Source organism: Hippocampus comes, unplaced genomic scaffold, assembly GCF_001891065.2.
Source record: "Hippocampus comes isolate QL1 unplaced genomic scaffold, H_comes_QL1_v1.1 scaffold142, whole genome shotgun sequence".
NCBI lineage: Eukaryota > Metazoa > Chordata > Actinopteri > Syngnathiformes > Syngnathidae > Hippocampus > Hippocampus comes.
This window is the reverse complement of record NW_017805482.1, coordinates 363,807-380,265: the sequence shown is the minus strand read 5'-3', so window position 1 is coordinate 380,265 and position 16,459 is coordinate 363,807. Positions and strand designations below refer to the sequence as shown.

The 16,459-nt window shown below is 43.3% G+C and overlaps 1 long non-coding RNA gene across 1 annotated transcript in view; it reads left to right on the top strand.

Moving 5' to 3' along the window:
* The window catches only part of LOC109519424 (uncharacterized), a 25,036-nt gene extending 13,469 nt beyond the window's left edge, over positions 1 to 11,567 (top strand). Inside the window, exons 3-5 of the long non-coding RNA XR_002168963.1 lie at positions 6,548 to 6,660; positions 7,572 to 7,696; positions 11,394 to 11,567. This is a non-coding gene — a long non-coding RNA (uncharacterized LOC109519424). The remainder of the gene's footprint in view (positions 1 to 6,547; positions 6,661 to 7,571; positions 7,697 to 11,393) is intronic.
* Positions 11,568 to 16,459: the final 4,892 nt, after the last annotated feature.

The window sequence follows — 16,459 nt, the reverse complement described above, 5'->3', positions numbered from 1 at the left end:
ATTTACACATTTAATAGCACTCTCCTTAGTTTGTAAGGTGTAGGCAGGGATTACATTTAGATTTTATATGCATGTGTAAATGCTTTAAAACTTGCTTTCTTTATGAATCTTGTTTAATCTTAAAGTGCATTACTGTATTTTTCAATACCAATTACTTGTTAAAGTTTGTACAATCAGTGGGATCAGTTGCAATGCATATATGTGAATGATAAAAGTAAATTGCACATTTGTCGAAGGAAATGTAAGGTGCTTCATGAAATGTTTTGTAAAAGATATGTTCATTAAATTTCAACATTTTCCTAATGTTCTTGTGCTTCTTTATACCAAAACAAAGGAAAGACATATTGTTTTGGTTATTTATAGCAAAGTATTGTATCATTTTAATGGTCCGGCCCACTTGACATCTACCGAGGCCGTATGTGGCCCACCATGTGAAATGAGTTTGACACCCCTGCACTAGATTGTTGGCGGAGGGGGGGTGGGCTTGGGGGGGAGTGATTCATAGACTGGGCAGCAGAGGGTGCCGTTCATCAAAAGCGTGTGAACCTTCAGCAGCACCGTCGCACACGCAAATAGCAAGGAGTCCTGATTTGTTGAAAGAATTCCGTACTGAAAATATTTTTTTGCCATCACAAATAAACCTTGAAAGTGATTTGCAAACTTCATGGCCAAAAGGCTCCGTACACATCTGAATTGAAGGTATCCAATGAAATAGAAGTTTCGCTTATGATGCACTGTATGTCGTCTGTGGTATCAGTCGCAAAGCTTTAGGCAGCTCATCCAGAGGAAGCCACTTGAGGAGTTCCTGGAAATACCTCTCAGATGAGACACAATGCAAACACAACATTTCCTGTCCCAGTGAAGCACACAACCAGGTAGCCTGTCCAGCTCTTACGTCATTTATCTTCCGTTCCTTGAAATTCACTCGTAAGTTGTGAATGGGGTACTCTCAGGACGGTTGTAGTGTGTCTCCATCTAAGAGTATGAAAGAAATGGCATACATGTATGCTGTTTCTGATTTGGTTGTGCTTTTTTTTTTCTTTCAATTTTTGAGCAATTTAGGGGTCAGCGTTGGCTGGTAATCGCCTTGCCAAGCGATGCCCAACAACAAATATTTTCCTGAACCAGAAGTGCTTTCAGCTCAGGAGGTTCAGCAAAGACATACATGGTGGGGATTTGGATGTGGAGCTGAAAAGAGGGGAACGATCTCGTACCGAGCTTCACTCCTTGCCTGCACTCTGCCATAGGCTAATAAAGGAGAGGATGCCAGTCAGCACGTCTAACCCCGAAGCTCTGGTATAGCACCTCTGTGACTGATTGTTTGGAATCAGTTTTTTCCAAACCCTTTTTTCCGCATTCACGAACAATTAATTTGCACCGCAAAATAGACCGATGCAATGCTGTTTCTCACACTGCCCTTGGAAAAATGGGGATTTACGAACCAAGCAGTAAAAGAAATTTCATAGCGCTCTGGAGTCTGTTGATTGTTGAGAATTGTCATTTCGTACAGGTGGTTGCAGTTTTTAATTTACATATGCGAAGCACTCTGCCATGTCACTTTGGTCTTTCTTTTTCAATTCACTTGAAAGCCGTAGCATGTTGTTTTATATGTAGTGTTCACAGCTTCCACCTTCTAACATAATAAATAAAAAAATAACACGCATTCCAGGTGATGGTTTACCATTCCCATCTGTGCACTCACTGGCAAGCTGAGATAGAGCAACTGGTTGAGTTTGTATAAGTCATTCACCACAATCATCTTTTTTCTGCTTCTTCTCTTTCTTCAGAATTTTCTGGTTGCTCTGGGACAACATGCTGCCTCTCACAGGTCAGTCTTGCTACTACGTCAGCTATCAGTATGTGTGTGGTATGTTGTGTTGGTAATTTCAAGTATACCACACACTCTAAGAATAGTGAACACAAACTGTGATTTTTTTTTTTTAATTCATTCAAAAAAGGAATGTGCGTGCCCTGATTTATTTCTCTCTGTGAAGGCAAGCCTTCTCTTTAGAATAAATGTCAGTAAAGATTGCATTGAATGGTTCATTGAGTTTGGCACCTTCTTCCACATACACAAAATAAGTGACCACTAATTGTCTAATTAGTGGCAGTTTGATAGTTGGGTGTCGCTGGCCGTCAGGGCTGAAGCTCCATGAAAGAGCCAGACTGTGCATTGATGTTTTTTTTTTGGGGGGGGGGGGGTTTGTCTTAAAAAGGCAGGCAAATGTTTGATACCATGTGGTTTACCGTGAGTCTCTGAATGGTCTTTTTTTTTTTTTTTTTTTCCATGAAGTCAAAGTAAAGCGTTTGACATTTTAAGTTAAGCCTCGCTACTGATCTCTCCTCCTCAAAATCCCTGCCCCCCTGGCGGGGATCTGTGTGTGAATTGTGAATCAAATGAGTGGCTTAAACGCGGCTCAGCTTCTCTCCCGCTCTTGTCGTCACTCTCTCCCCTCCCTCCCTCTCCCGATGGTTTTGTACCTCGGTGCTGGACTGAACTCTCATTGCAGAACAAAAATCTAAACCTCATAGTTACCTTGGTGAATATGTCACCTATAAGACTGAAGCAAAAAAACAAACAAACAAACAAACAAACACAAATTTATCTTTGTGAATGAAGATAATGATTGAAGGAAATTAGATTTTTAAGCATAGTTTTATTCATTCATGACTGAATATCTGTCACTCCAGATATTCGCTTCGCTTCGATACACAGTCTTGTAATGTAAACAAGTATGAAAACAGTGGTACCTCGACTTATAAATGAATTGACTTACCTACTTATGGTAGCAGCGAAGTTCACATCTAGCTATCTAACTAGCTAGCTATCAATGAAACCGACTGCATCTCCGACCAGAAGGCAACTGAACTGAACATTTTTAGGCCTTACAAGTGTCTATTTTTCCACTATTTGAACACGTCAAGGTTGTCCAGGTGGTTGAAGTGTCTTGTTTGTCCCTCGTATATATTTTTAACGTGTATATGCTCTGCTTTGCTTCGATACACAGTCTGGTAATGTAAACAAATATGAAAACAGTGGAACCTCGACTTACAAGTGAATTGACTTCCCTACTTATGGTAGCAGCGAAGTTCACATCAAGCTAGCTAGCTATCATTGAAACCGACTGCATCTCCGCCCAGAAGACAACTGTATTGATCTACTTCATGATGCCAAAAAATCTGTCTACAAAGAAAGCAGCACAGCTACTTTCTTTGCCTTTTAGAAAGTAGTTGGTCACTGAATGTTTTCCGAAATTATTTCCTTGGAAATACAGTGGAAGTGCCAAAAGTGGATTTGGAGTTCCTGGAAAAACATGCCTGAAAAGTAAAATGAAAAACTTGGTTCCACAGCCAACGTCACTTTGGCGCTTCTCCCATAACCATCGGTCACCATGATTTGTTGCTTCAAACTAGGGAATGCACTGTGGTTATTAGGCAGTTTCAAGGTCAAGTAAAACCTTTAGATGTGAAGTGAAGGACAGTGGCCCAATGGTGTCAGTTTGTTATTGTACTGCGTGCCTCATGGCTGCAGCACGTCACTTTCCATCACTTTCCCAGGTTAGCCCCCAAGAGGCTTTCGGCTGCCATGCTGTTTACAATACCTCCCATTCAGCCCACTGCTCCTCAATGAAATTTCTATTTTTAGAGGCTGCTGGCGTGCACAGAGTCATCTGCTTGTTCTGAATGAGGTCTGGTGGTTTTGACAAGGTTAGCTGGATTAAAGCATTGGTGGGAGGGGGATCTAAAGGACAGGTCACTGGGGCTGGTTGGGGGTGAGAAGGCCACCAGGAGAAGACTGGCCGCCCTGACTTTATTTGATGGTCAGCGTCGGCCCGCTATTTAGCGAAATGCTGAGCAGGTGATGAAGCAGTGTTAGCTAAACATTTACTCAATGCCCAAACTCCCGTTTTTTTTCTTCCCCCCCTTTAATGTGGCCTCCGCGTCTGCACTTAGACCAACACTGACGCCAAATATGCACAGATTTCTCTTCTAATGACGGGAAGCCAACATGAAACGAGACCTGTTTGAAACATCCAGCGGTGTCATGCACATTGATGTAACTTGTTACAAATTTACAATGCTCTCCTCTTATGACCCCACCCGTTCACTCAGCCAATGGCTCCTGCCAACAGGCTCCTGTATCGGATCCCAAACTCACTTTCGCTACCCAAACCCTGGAAAATATTTTGGATTCGGCACGGAATGTTTTGGACTAATGTAGCAATTACAATTAGCGGTTGTAAGGCAAATAACAAGACCCTGTTGTGTAGGAAATGTTTTTGTCAGAGTTCAATTCAATGACAGAGCGAGGGACCGAAGATTGGTCGTTTCCTTACCAAGTTTTTCCTTTTATATTTTTGTTTTGAGGCCTTGCTGTTTTCGTCACAGCGATGCTTCAGCCAACTTGTCCCGCTCTATTGTGCCGCTGGCCTTTCATTGAACCTGTGTAGCTATAAACATGGCTAAGTGCTCTCCTGCAGAAGCAGGCCCGCAAGAGGACAATACTGTGACAGGAATTTGCTGTACACTGTCGCCAGCCACATGCTTAATTAAACTTGTGCAGCGAGGGGAGATGGGTCTCAGTGGAGCAATGGAACAAAACTCACTTAAATGCAACCTCTGACTTGAAACAGATTGCAAAAGTTCTGTGAAGTGAGCTTACCAGCCCTTCTTGTTTATAAACAACTGCATCAACATATCCCTCTATAAAGACATTAATACTACCGTCTTCAGTTCATTAATGCAGCATACTATTTTGCTTTTTCTGTGATACACAACAGTGTTGAATAACCGTGGCTGTGTGAAAAGTGAAAAAAAATGAAACCCAATTGTGTCCTTTTAAATTCCGAGAAACGTATCATCAAAATCATCATCTGCAAGCCAAAGTTCGAGGCCAAAACCTGAGGCCAATCTCTTCGCAGAGCCTTGCTCAGCCAAAATCTAAACAGCAAGCTGAACTTTCCCTCTCTTTTAATATCAAGATGGAGCCTCTCGTTGAGCTCCGTAAGCTGCCGATTTTGTTTCAAAGACTTTTTGGCCAGCTATCACCTTAGTATCGCCCAGAAAAAACATTGTCACTGTGTGGTCAGGATAAGCTGCATTGGGATATAGTGCAAATGAATGCCAGTGTGGTCATGTTTGGACAATTTAGAGAAGGCTAGAGCAGGAAAACCCTCAAAGTCGTCTAAACATAGGAACTCCTAAACCTTCGAGGCTCTCACGGTCTTGACTGCATTGCAAGATGACAGACAGTCCCTGCCGTAACTAAAGACAAACTCTCCAGAGTAGTAGACAGCTTTGAACATTTTTAGGCCTTACAAGTGTCTATTTTTCCACTATTTGAACACGTCAAGTTTGTCCAGGTGGTTAAAGTGTCTTGTTTGTCCCTCATGTATATTTTTAAAGTGTATGTGCTCTGCTTCGCTTCGATACACAGTCCTGTAATGTAAACAAGTATCAAAACAGTGGTACCTCGACTTACAAGTGAATTGACTTCCCTACTTATGGTAGCAGCGAAGTTCACATCTAGCTATCTAGCTAGCTAGCTAAGATAGCTAGCTCGCGATCTCATCTGGTTAAAAATTAATCTGTAGGAACTACAGGTGTTTCAGGTTCTCAGCATTTACATGTCCAGTCATTTTCGCCTATTAAACTGCCTTTGAAATGAAGTTCGATGGCTCTTATCAGTCTATATGCTGCGCTTGCTTAGCAGCCGGCTGCTAGCTACTAGCAGCTAACGTTGTGCTCAGCGTAATTAGAGGGTTATTTATTTTTTTACTTAGTTAAATTTTCAACTCAAACTGGGCGCTAACTATTAAACTTCTAGCAGGGAAGACAAGTCAAGTCAGTCGCCACACCATCAAGCACTGCCAGGCAGATTTTATTTTGAAGTTGGCCTTCTCACTACATTGAGGCCTGTTACCTTCATGCGAGACTTTTACTCAAGCAGTATTTTACAATGGCACTTTAATTTCTACCGGTTATTTTTTGTTAAGACACCTGTACTTTTACTCAAGTGTTGCTTTCAGGTTCTTTATGCAAGACTGGCTTCATAGTAATGCTGCCACCCACAAAGCTACTTATTGAATGAACAGGGCCAAAAGAAGTTCCTTTAAACACACCAGTTCATCTAAACACAAACTCAAGTACAATAGATACGGTTTGACAATTATTCATCGTACATTGTCGAGACATTTTGTTTACTGTAGTTCAGCTCCTGAATACAACATTTCGTTCTTGACATACCGATGTTGCTAAACCATAAAGATGTTGCGTTCCCAAATGGACTACTCTGTCTTGGAGAGGGGGCTGAAATATTCCAAGTCTGAGTTTACTGTGATCAGAGACAGTTTCATTCATGTCTTCAATTAATGCCTCCGCAACCCTCGAGTCATTTTCCACTCTCTAATTTATGTAATAGCTGGGGCAGGGAGGCTTGGAGTAGCACAGCCAGCTTTGCACTGCTCATTATCTCCAGCACCAAGGCCTGTGCTGTATTTAACTTAATAATGAGGCCAAATTAACAGCAACACTGGCCTTGTTCCAGGTGCATTGTGGGCGAAGGTTTTGATGAGTGGAGGGGGGAGAACCTGGACAGCTGAGTGAAAAGTTAACAACTAAAACAGCATTCAAGGAAGTGGAAAGAGATCCTTGCTCAAGGTGAGTCCACATTCTAAGGAGTCATACACGCACGCGCGCACACACACACACACACACACACACACACACACACACACACACACACACATGTGCAGTGGTGTACTTTGGACAATTTTATCCACAGATGATTTCATGGTGTAAAGACTATTATTTTCTTGATTCATTGATTTAATTTTTTCATTTTTTTTAGCGGACCTTGAATCTGAAATGAGGTTAATTTATGTTCATAAAACATTATTAAAATGCACACAATTAACTCTTATCTTTGCAAGTGAATTTCATAGCCCTTCACATTGTGACATGATGGAGCTCTTATTTTTCATTGTCATTAATAAATCACTTTTTTTGTTGTTCTTTAAATGACTCAAACCAAAGCCTTTGTGCTGTAATTTCATCACTTTCATCAGATGCCCGACAGTGCAATCTGTTTGAATGTGCATTTTTATATGTGTAGATCACAGCCCTGAGTGTTTTTTTTTTTTTTTTTGGCAAAGCAAACAAACTGTCATTATGGACCGGTATGATGACGGGTCACTGTGAGTTTCAGCAAATATTCTTGAGACGTCCGCTTTCAACCCGACCTGTCTTCATAATTGATTCAGATATTAAGTAATCAAAAGAATAAATGTTGCTTTTGCTGGATTTTCAGGATATAGGAGGTGGGGATCATAATTCATTCCTTGAGCGATATTAATTTGGTCGATAATGTGGAACTGATTGCTGATTGCAGATTTTAAGAATAGTTCATCTCATCTTCACAGTATAAATGGGCTGTCTTTTGCATGATGATGTACTGTATTTGCAATGATATCACTAATCAGGCATCTGTATGTGTCATAGATTCTTTCACTGCACTCGCACTCTGTCCAGTTCACTTTTTACAAACGTCGCATTCACTGTAATTCTACCAGGAGAACTTTCTACATTCACACCAGATGAAAATAACAGTTTTTCTGGATGGAAATGTTGATGCAAGCCTTGGCTTTGAAGGATCACATTTCTAAAAGACGCACATCTGCCATCCTCCACGCTGATGGTAAGATAGCGTATAATTAGTGCTCCAGATTGTGTGTGTGTGTGTGTGTGTGTGTGTGTGTGTGTGTGTGTGTGTGTGTGTGTGTGTGTGTGTGTGTGCGCGGTGCGCATCTAGTGACAAAATGCATTCCTCCGTGTCTGATGTGTGATCACATGCAGTTCTGTGGCAACGTTGCACTCTTATCTGAAGTTCATCTGGAGCATGCCTGACCCTTTTAACGGAATTAGAAGCAAATTAAGTAGAACGCGTTTATGACATGTTTGAGTGTACCAAGCAGTTTAAATGACAAACTTTGTGTTACTGTTTTGTCAACAACTCTCCAACAAATATAATCAAAGTGCACACAAGTGTAGGGACAGGTAGCTCATTGTTTGTCTGTGATCTGGTTTAAAAGTAAAAATAAGGGAGACGACAGCACTGTCATATTAACTGAATGCCTTTTCGGGGGGGGGGGGGGGGGACCTGATGGCAACGCCACTGTGTCAGTAATTACATGCTCCCTTGTGGATATTACTGAAATCCCTTCTTTGCAGCCTGCCTGTGAGGCCTCTCTCCCAATGTAGTTCAAGCAGAAGGGGGTAAAAAAAACAAAACCAAAAACTTGAACCGGTCTGTGGACCAAAACAAACAAGCCTTCTCCATCTTTCCGCCCAAATTTAACAAGAGCGGCACTATTTTGAAATGCACAGTGCTGTTTAACTTCTGCCAGAATATAGTACGTACCCCAGTATAGGTATATTTTTTAATTAACAGGCAGTGCTTCTGGTATTTTGAAAATGAGGTCAGTTCAGTTACCAACAAAGCGCTCCTCTCAGTCATCTATCATCACGCCGGGGTGAACGGTTAGGAGGAGAGACCCCTGTGTGCTTTGATACTGCAAAGACGATGTGCATGGTGGCGGGATTTCAGCTTGGAGACTGTCGAGACCAGGGCTGGAAAAAAAGTTTTTGTTGAATTTACTCATGATTTCATCAAGTAGTTGCACACGATAAAATCATTTGGATACAGTCGATGTATAGTCTACTTAAAAAAATATTTCTGGAGAATGGATGCCTTACAAAATGATTCACTTATGGAATCCTTGTATTTCTGCAATAGAAACACCCAATTGTTTAACCGGTATATTGCATACCGAGTGTGAAGAGTTACTGAATTTCTGTTCGGTTCCGCCCCCTCTGGGCTTAATTGCTACATAGCTGCGGCGCCAATGGGAAGATTACCAATGGAAACTCCAAGTGGGATGAAACAGTTTTCAGATTTACTGCCTCTGGCACTGGTGCGAATATCATGTAACACTGCGAGCACTGAAGTAGTAGCTCTGATGTTCAGCTGTATGGTGAAAAAAAAAAAAAAACATGCTCGATGATTGAAACTATAATTAGGCATTCGTGGTGAGTAATTTGGAGTAATATATGGAATGGTGTGAAGTTATACCACGGCTACCATTTTGCGCGAGGACTGGCGGCAAGTCATCACATGCTGGTGACATACTATCTGTGATCTGTCGTTATCTGTAAGCCACTCCACTGTCAGCGAAGCATCCACTCACCCCTGTCTCTTGTTGTTGCTACGGCAACCGCATCAACAATCCCATAAAGCCACATTTTTTTTCCGTGATGAAAATATGGTGGATTCATGTCATTTTGATGAAAGGTGTATTTAGACATACTGAGCATTTTCATTGCCGCTTTATCACACTTTGTAGACAGTATGGCCCAAATAATACCTACGTCTGCTACAAGCTAAGTTTGAAAGCAACAAGAAGCTGTAGCGTCCATTAATGATGATATAAAATATTTTTATACAAAATATATCTAAAGTATAATATCAGGAAATCCATCCATCCTTTCTCGACCGCTTATCTGGGGTTGGGTCGCGGGGGCCACAGCTTTAGCTTCCATCTCCCCAGCCACTTCTTCCAGCTTTTCCCAGGTGATCCCAAGGCGTTCCCAGGCCAGCTGGGAGACATAGTCTCCCCATTGTGTCCTGGGTCGTCCCCGGGACCTCCTACCAGTGGGACATGCCCGGAACACCTCAACAGGTCCAGGAGGCATCCTAATGAGATGCCCAAGCCACCTCATCTGGCTCCTCTCGACATAGAGGACAAGCGGCTTGACTCTGAGGCCTTCACGGATGACCGAGCTTCTCACCTTATCTCTAAGGGAGAGCCCGGACACCATGCGGAGGAAACTCTCTTTGGGTGCTTGTATCCGTGATCTCGTTCTTTCGGTCACAACCCACAGCTCATGACCATAGTTTAAGAAATATCATGAAATATTTGTAAAAAATTATTCATTCTTCTCCTAACACAAGTTTTCCCCTTTATCATCTCAATTACGAATTTAGCCGCATAATCTTTATACTATATTCTTATTCATTTTTATTATTCTTATTAATATCAAAAAAGTCACCAGTTTCGGCACCTATAATTTGCATAAAATAATGACTATTTCAACGTATCCTGCATGTGAACGCTGCTCCCTCGGGGCCACGGGGGCCCCCCTTCATAGTGACGCAGCGTGCAGCAGAGCGGTTTGGGTTCAAGGAGCCGCCCACCATCTCCTCCCCATGTCTTAATGACCATTAACCGCTTCTGCTTTGTGTCAGCGGAAAGTAAGGGACTGGAAGAAAGAGGATAAAAAGTGTAAAAATCAGGAGGGAGGGAGGGGATGAGGGGGAGAGAAAGAGAGAGAGAGAGAGAGAGAAAGACTGGATAGAAAATTCCTCACGGCTGATAAGCGGGAGAAGGAGATCCAGTTTACTGCACAGATAGGGTTGGAATGTGTGGCCAGATGATGATGACTGGGTCCGTGACTCGGTTGCCCCTATCTTGGCCTGCCAAGACACATCACCGCTGACTGCCTCCACGCTCGTCCAGGCTGCTGCTTTCCCAGAAGAAGCATACTGCATTCGTTGTGCGCTTTCATGACTGCGCCTGTGAGGCTCTGTCTTACTTCTGCGCTATAATATCACGCGGCCCTAATTACTATGTATTACGACCACAATGCGGTGAAATCCACCCAAAAACACTAGACCGGCACACTCGGTGTTTGCAACTGCTACATATTGTGGTCTATAAAATATTCATATATGCCTCCGGTCTAATTTTAGTGTGATGAGTATGCGCCACAAACTCCAGGGCTCAGCGCTCCTTCCTCTTGAAAACACACAATTTCGTGTGAATTATTGGTCAGCTACAATAGCAACAACGTTGACATGAGAGGAAATGGAATCCAGCCCAGACTCTATGGCGCATGGCCAGGTAGTCAGAGAGGGCATTTAAGCCCCGCAACTGAGCTCCCAGTGTTTTAATTTACAATAAATCACAGTGCATAGATGGCTCCTAAAAAGGCCTGCACAGACACTGTCTGTAGGTCAGAGACGGAGAGAAAGAGCAGATTGGGTTAGTGGGAGCCAAGGCTGAATGAGGATCAGACTCCCACTCAGCTGTCTCCAGAGGAAATCAAACAAGCCAGTGCGGTTCATTATTTCGTCAGTCGACTCAGCGGCAGAGAGCACTGGCGACACGGCCATTTATTCGGAGTCCCCGCTGACCTCCTTGAGCGTAGCTTACAATCAGAGACGCCGCTTGGCTGGTGTGTAGTTCAGTATTCACTCCTGGCATTGCTACTTGAAAGGTCAAGATCTCTGTTGCTTCAGATCCAGAAGAGCTCTCCTGACTTGTGAATCTTTCTAGGATGGACCAGCACTCGGCGAACATGGTCTTGTGATCACCCCGGGAAGAAACTGCGCCCAATATGCAACCTGTGAACTGCAATTGCCTCACCCTTTTATGATTTGTAGTTGCCATGTAGGTTTACAACCCTGTTGTATTCCTTTATAGTGCACTTTGATGCCTCTCGTGCATTTCGTTTTTGCAGTCATGTTTTTATATCGTACACTGTTGGCATCCACGTGGTAGCAAAGTACAACTTTTTACAATAAATACTTTTTTTTTTTACAATTTACAATTTAGAAGTTTGAATCTAGTTGGTGTGGATTGGGGAGTTGATTTGGGCATCTCATAGTTTGCGCCAGTGTGTTGCGAATGGGAAAGACCAGCCCATTCATCGTCATTCTCCGTGAACCAGGAAAGAAGGAAACCGTTTTTCCCATTCCTCACAGCAAATAAGTAATTAATTCCAGAGATGTGCAGCACATTGTCTGGATCGTCCGCATTTATTGCTTACAGTTCTGAGAGTTGTAATTTGAATCTTGGCTCTGGCCTTCCTTTGTGGCATTTGCAGGATCTGCCCATCTTCAGGTACGCCACTTTCCCGCCACATTCAAATTAACATGATTCCTAGGGTAAATGAATCATCTAATTTGCACTTACACACGCATGCCATAATGAGCAACAGCCATAACAGCCCCTGAGATGAACGAGGCACGGGACGCACTTTTGCAGCATGTTAAACTTCCGTAGCTGACGTGTACCGTTTTAAAATGCTTCTCTCGGTCCTTCAGATTGCCATTCTTTGCCAGTTCCCTCGGTGAATTGGACATGAAACGCCGTTCCTTCTTACAACAGCTACCTGCTAATAGAAACGTGTGTCGCAGGCTATGACGCAAATCTTTGTTGACAGAAATGTTGAAATGTAATATTTATTCGACACATTTTTCCAGCATTGGAAAATGTTAAGAATGTTTGTCCTCCTACAAAAAATATATTTTCACTCCCACCATCTTTTTCCATTTTCAAACACTTTTTTTAAACTTCAGGGAGCCACTAGAGGGCGCTAAAGAGCCGCATGCAGCTCCGGAGCCGCGGGTTGCCGAACTCCGGTCTAACTAGTTGGCAGGTTCAGACGCCAGTCTCCTCACTATCATCAGGGTCTGATGAAGCCGATATGACTGGCAGCCCTCACTGCTTCGTAGTCTGCCATCGGGCGTGACTGACTGGATGGGTGGAGTTGAGTGTTGCCGATAGGCGTATGATGGCGGATGGGGATAGGGGCAGAGCTTGCATTCTACTGTGGGAAACAGACAAGAAATATTCTATCAGCTGTGTCGAAGACAAAGTGGCACCAGTGGGGCACCACCCAGGCACAAAGCTAACTAGAGACACGGGTCATAAATGTTATCACCCAGGCTCCGGTGACATACTAACTTTATCTTACTCATTAAGGTCAGCCCATTGTGTTTCCTCCTCTGGGCTGAATCATAGTCTACACCAGTTTGCACGGGGTAGAGAACCAGTTTGAGAACATTGGGCATTGTTCGGAAAGTATTTAATCAAACAAAGCCAAAAGCCAGACAGGTTTGTGTTTTGTCTGACGAGGAAAGGTAAAGGGGAGCTGCGGTGTCATGAACTGCTCAGCACACTTAACGAGAGCTATGCAAGTCAAGAAACCTCACTGCTAAGTTGATTTCATCGCTGCTGCTCTTTTCCAACTTGCCTTGTATTGCTGATTTGATTTGTACTTCCCACTGGTCTTCGCCTCCGTGCTAGCTGGTCCATCAGAGATGGAACAGTTCTAATCAGAGTCTACTTATGGTTGGACATTTTTGGACAAATGAAACAAACTAGATGAAATGACACAGCAATTTGCGACCATCGGCAGCTATTTTGAGTCATGTATAAGTAAGGGTGTGACAAAAATGTCTGTCATCCAGTTGAAAGATGGTATAATGCATTCCAGCGCCTCTTGTAATGTGTGATTCGGGCTATTTAGACTGTAAAGATATTTTATGGAGGCTCCTTCCCGGTGCAGTCGTGAGAATTCCCATATGTGAGGAAGAGCTTCCCACTGAGACAGTTGTCTTTAATGTGCCTGGCCAGATGTCTTGAATATTTTCAGGCACATTGTTAAAATACAAAGCGGCTAATTACACTGACTGTTAAAGTCAAGGGCTCGGAGGATGCTTTACTCGGATAGTCATGAAAATGAGACGAGCCGGTCCACATTTATAAGGTGAGGGCTGGATTCAAGATGTTGTCAACTGTCACTTTAGTCAGCGGATGTCACGTGCAGAGATTTCTACACGAATGTTGTACCACTTTTGTACGGGTGATACGTGCCAGGATTTCCTGCGATAGGTGAATTTCCATGAGGTTGACTTTTTGGCGGAGGGTTTGGCGTGGCACCTCGGAGCCATGACAAACCCCCAGTTTCCACACTTCTCAACCAACGCTTGTTACACGTAATAAAAGTTACATAACTTTTGAACTGCAAAATGGAAAATAACGACCGGAGCTGTAAATCCTTATACTTCCGGCGTGCGTTGTTCTTCTTCATCTTCCATTTAAAAGATGAAGAATGGTCGTCATGGGAACAAGATTGCAATCTCCACAACAAGGATTTACTGCACCAAAAGCTCCAGTAACCCGTCAGGAATGTATCTCTTGGCCACAATGCGACATGGAACTCTGGTTAAAGAAAGCCATTTTAAACTTTAAAAAAAAAATAACTTTAAGCCGCCGTTTGACCAAGCGTGTGTACTGTGGGGTGGGCAGAATAAGCTCCACTCACATCAGTCTTCTTCGCAGCCTATAATCAGCAGCTTATGCTTCAACTGTCAACTGGCGCGCTGGGCCCCGGTACGCCATTTTTTTCGGGGGCACCGCATAACCGAACGGCACATTTGAACAACGTTCTGAATTTCCAAATGGTCTAAGTGAGGCAGTGCGGTCGGAGCGTATTTCCGAACCTTTCGATTTTTGTAAAACAAATTTAGCCCCCCCCTGACCTTTTTTGACTGGTACATCTTAGAAGGAAGAAAAACAGCAAGAAAACTTACGACGTAAACCCGCAATAGATTAATTTCTGGCTACAATTGAAACCCTGCGACAGAATGAAGACTCGAGAACCGAACCATTAAATAGCGAGGGAACACTGTAAACCCATCGACATAAATCACAGTGCCACCTGGGTGGGTTCAAGAAAGGTGATAGGGAGTCATAACACTGTCTCGGTAAGAGATTTATGTCAGCCCTCTCAAAAACATCTCAAAGACTGGCACATAGCAAGGATACGGCAGGATAATGCTTGCAAAATGCTTTCATTTCCCAATTACTCTTCAGTGACTTGCTTCAAGGAATAGCTTACAAAATAAAACCTGTTTTTTTGGGGGGGAATCCAGGAGTGAGGAAACGTAAACAAAGTCTCAGTTGGATTATTGAAACTACAATGCCCCCCCAGGCGCATGCATTCCAAACAGCACACTATTAAACACATCCTCCAAGCCCAGTGATCACAGTGACATCTTGTTCTTCATTCCTTTGGTGTGCCATAAAAGGGTGTTGGTATTGGTCCTCATCCATATTTGTGATTGTTTCTGTCTTAAAAAAAAAAAAAAAAAAGCACACTTGCTGATGATTGTGTAACTCTCCAGCACAGAGGCAGCGATATTGGAAACAGATGTGGCCCTTTCAGAATATGGGTGGGGTCGTCGTCGAAACTTTTCATGGGTTCTAGGCAAGACATTCCTCCATTTTTGATTGCTGATGCTTTGGTTTTGGTCGGGCTCGCAATACGGCTCTACTAGTCAGGTTGTGAAGTTACAATGGACGGCTGTTGATCAAGGCCCACAACGCGCATGAAATAAGGTCTTTTTTTATTGATTACAATGCAATTGAAGTTCCAGCTCGGGAAAGCCGTTTAAGACTTTGGTGAAAGGCCTGCTTTGTATTGACCGGTATTATAGAAAACATTTGAGAGCTCATCATAAGTTGTGCCTGATGTAGAACATCTCACATATGTACATTACATGATGACCTCACGTCAGTATCCCTGAGGAAACAACGGCGTTTCAGATGTTTTCAAGTGCGAGCGAGGCTAAAGAAGAAAAACGTCTTTGTGGAAGGCGGAATGCAGAGCATTCCCCACAATGCCGCACTGCTGCAATTACTCCAGCGACTGGTGCCGGGCCAAGACAATGAGACGACAGCTTGCGGTGTTGAGTGGGAGAGCAGTTCATCTCCCATCTTTCTTCTGCTAGCATGTAGTAAACAAATCGGATTTTGTTTATTGTAATACAATGAAACTTATTTGCTTGTGTTTGTTCAATAAAAAGACGTGAGAAGAGGCCCTTGAAAAAAATAATCCCACGTTAAATCGTCATCGCAATGTGGAGGGAGGAAAGTTACGTTAGATCATTTTTCAAAATTGGTCAACCCTCATCCTGACTGAAAGTTTTCATTTTTTATTTGCAAATTCATTGGCACAGTCACGCTTTGTGAAGGGAGACTGAAAAGAAAAGAGGCGAGATTAGCCTGGCAGCGGGGAGTAAAGGCGGCGGGGAGGCCAGTGCTGCCAGAGTGTCTGCCTCCCTCTCGCCTTTTCGACTGCCTCAGAGAGCCGCCTGCCCCTCCCACCGCTGTTATCAGCTGGCTCAGCAGCGGCAAAGAAATGGCTAAACAAGGCACTGTTTATCTCGCAGACTGTATTCACTGCACATCCCGACCGCTTGACTCTGGCACCGCTTAAATCTGCCTGGCTCTGCAAATAAAGGGGCTGCAGACCTGCTCACAACAACAGTCTACATGGAGGTGCCTGGGCGCAGATCAATGAGCGAGACTGTCTCCGGCCGTATTAGGCACTGCAGACCCGAATCTCCAACCTGACTTCAGGCCATGCTCAGTTCGACATGACAAAATAAATGTAAAGTAACCAAAGCAACGGACATCATCAAAGATCCAACCCAAAACACAGTCACAATACTAATACTGATATTGCTGGAGCAGTAGGACCCTAATGAATGCAAAATAAATTGACCGTACCTTAATTAATCAATTGCCACTGACTCATTCAACAAGCTGCT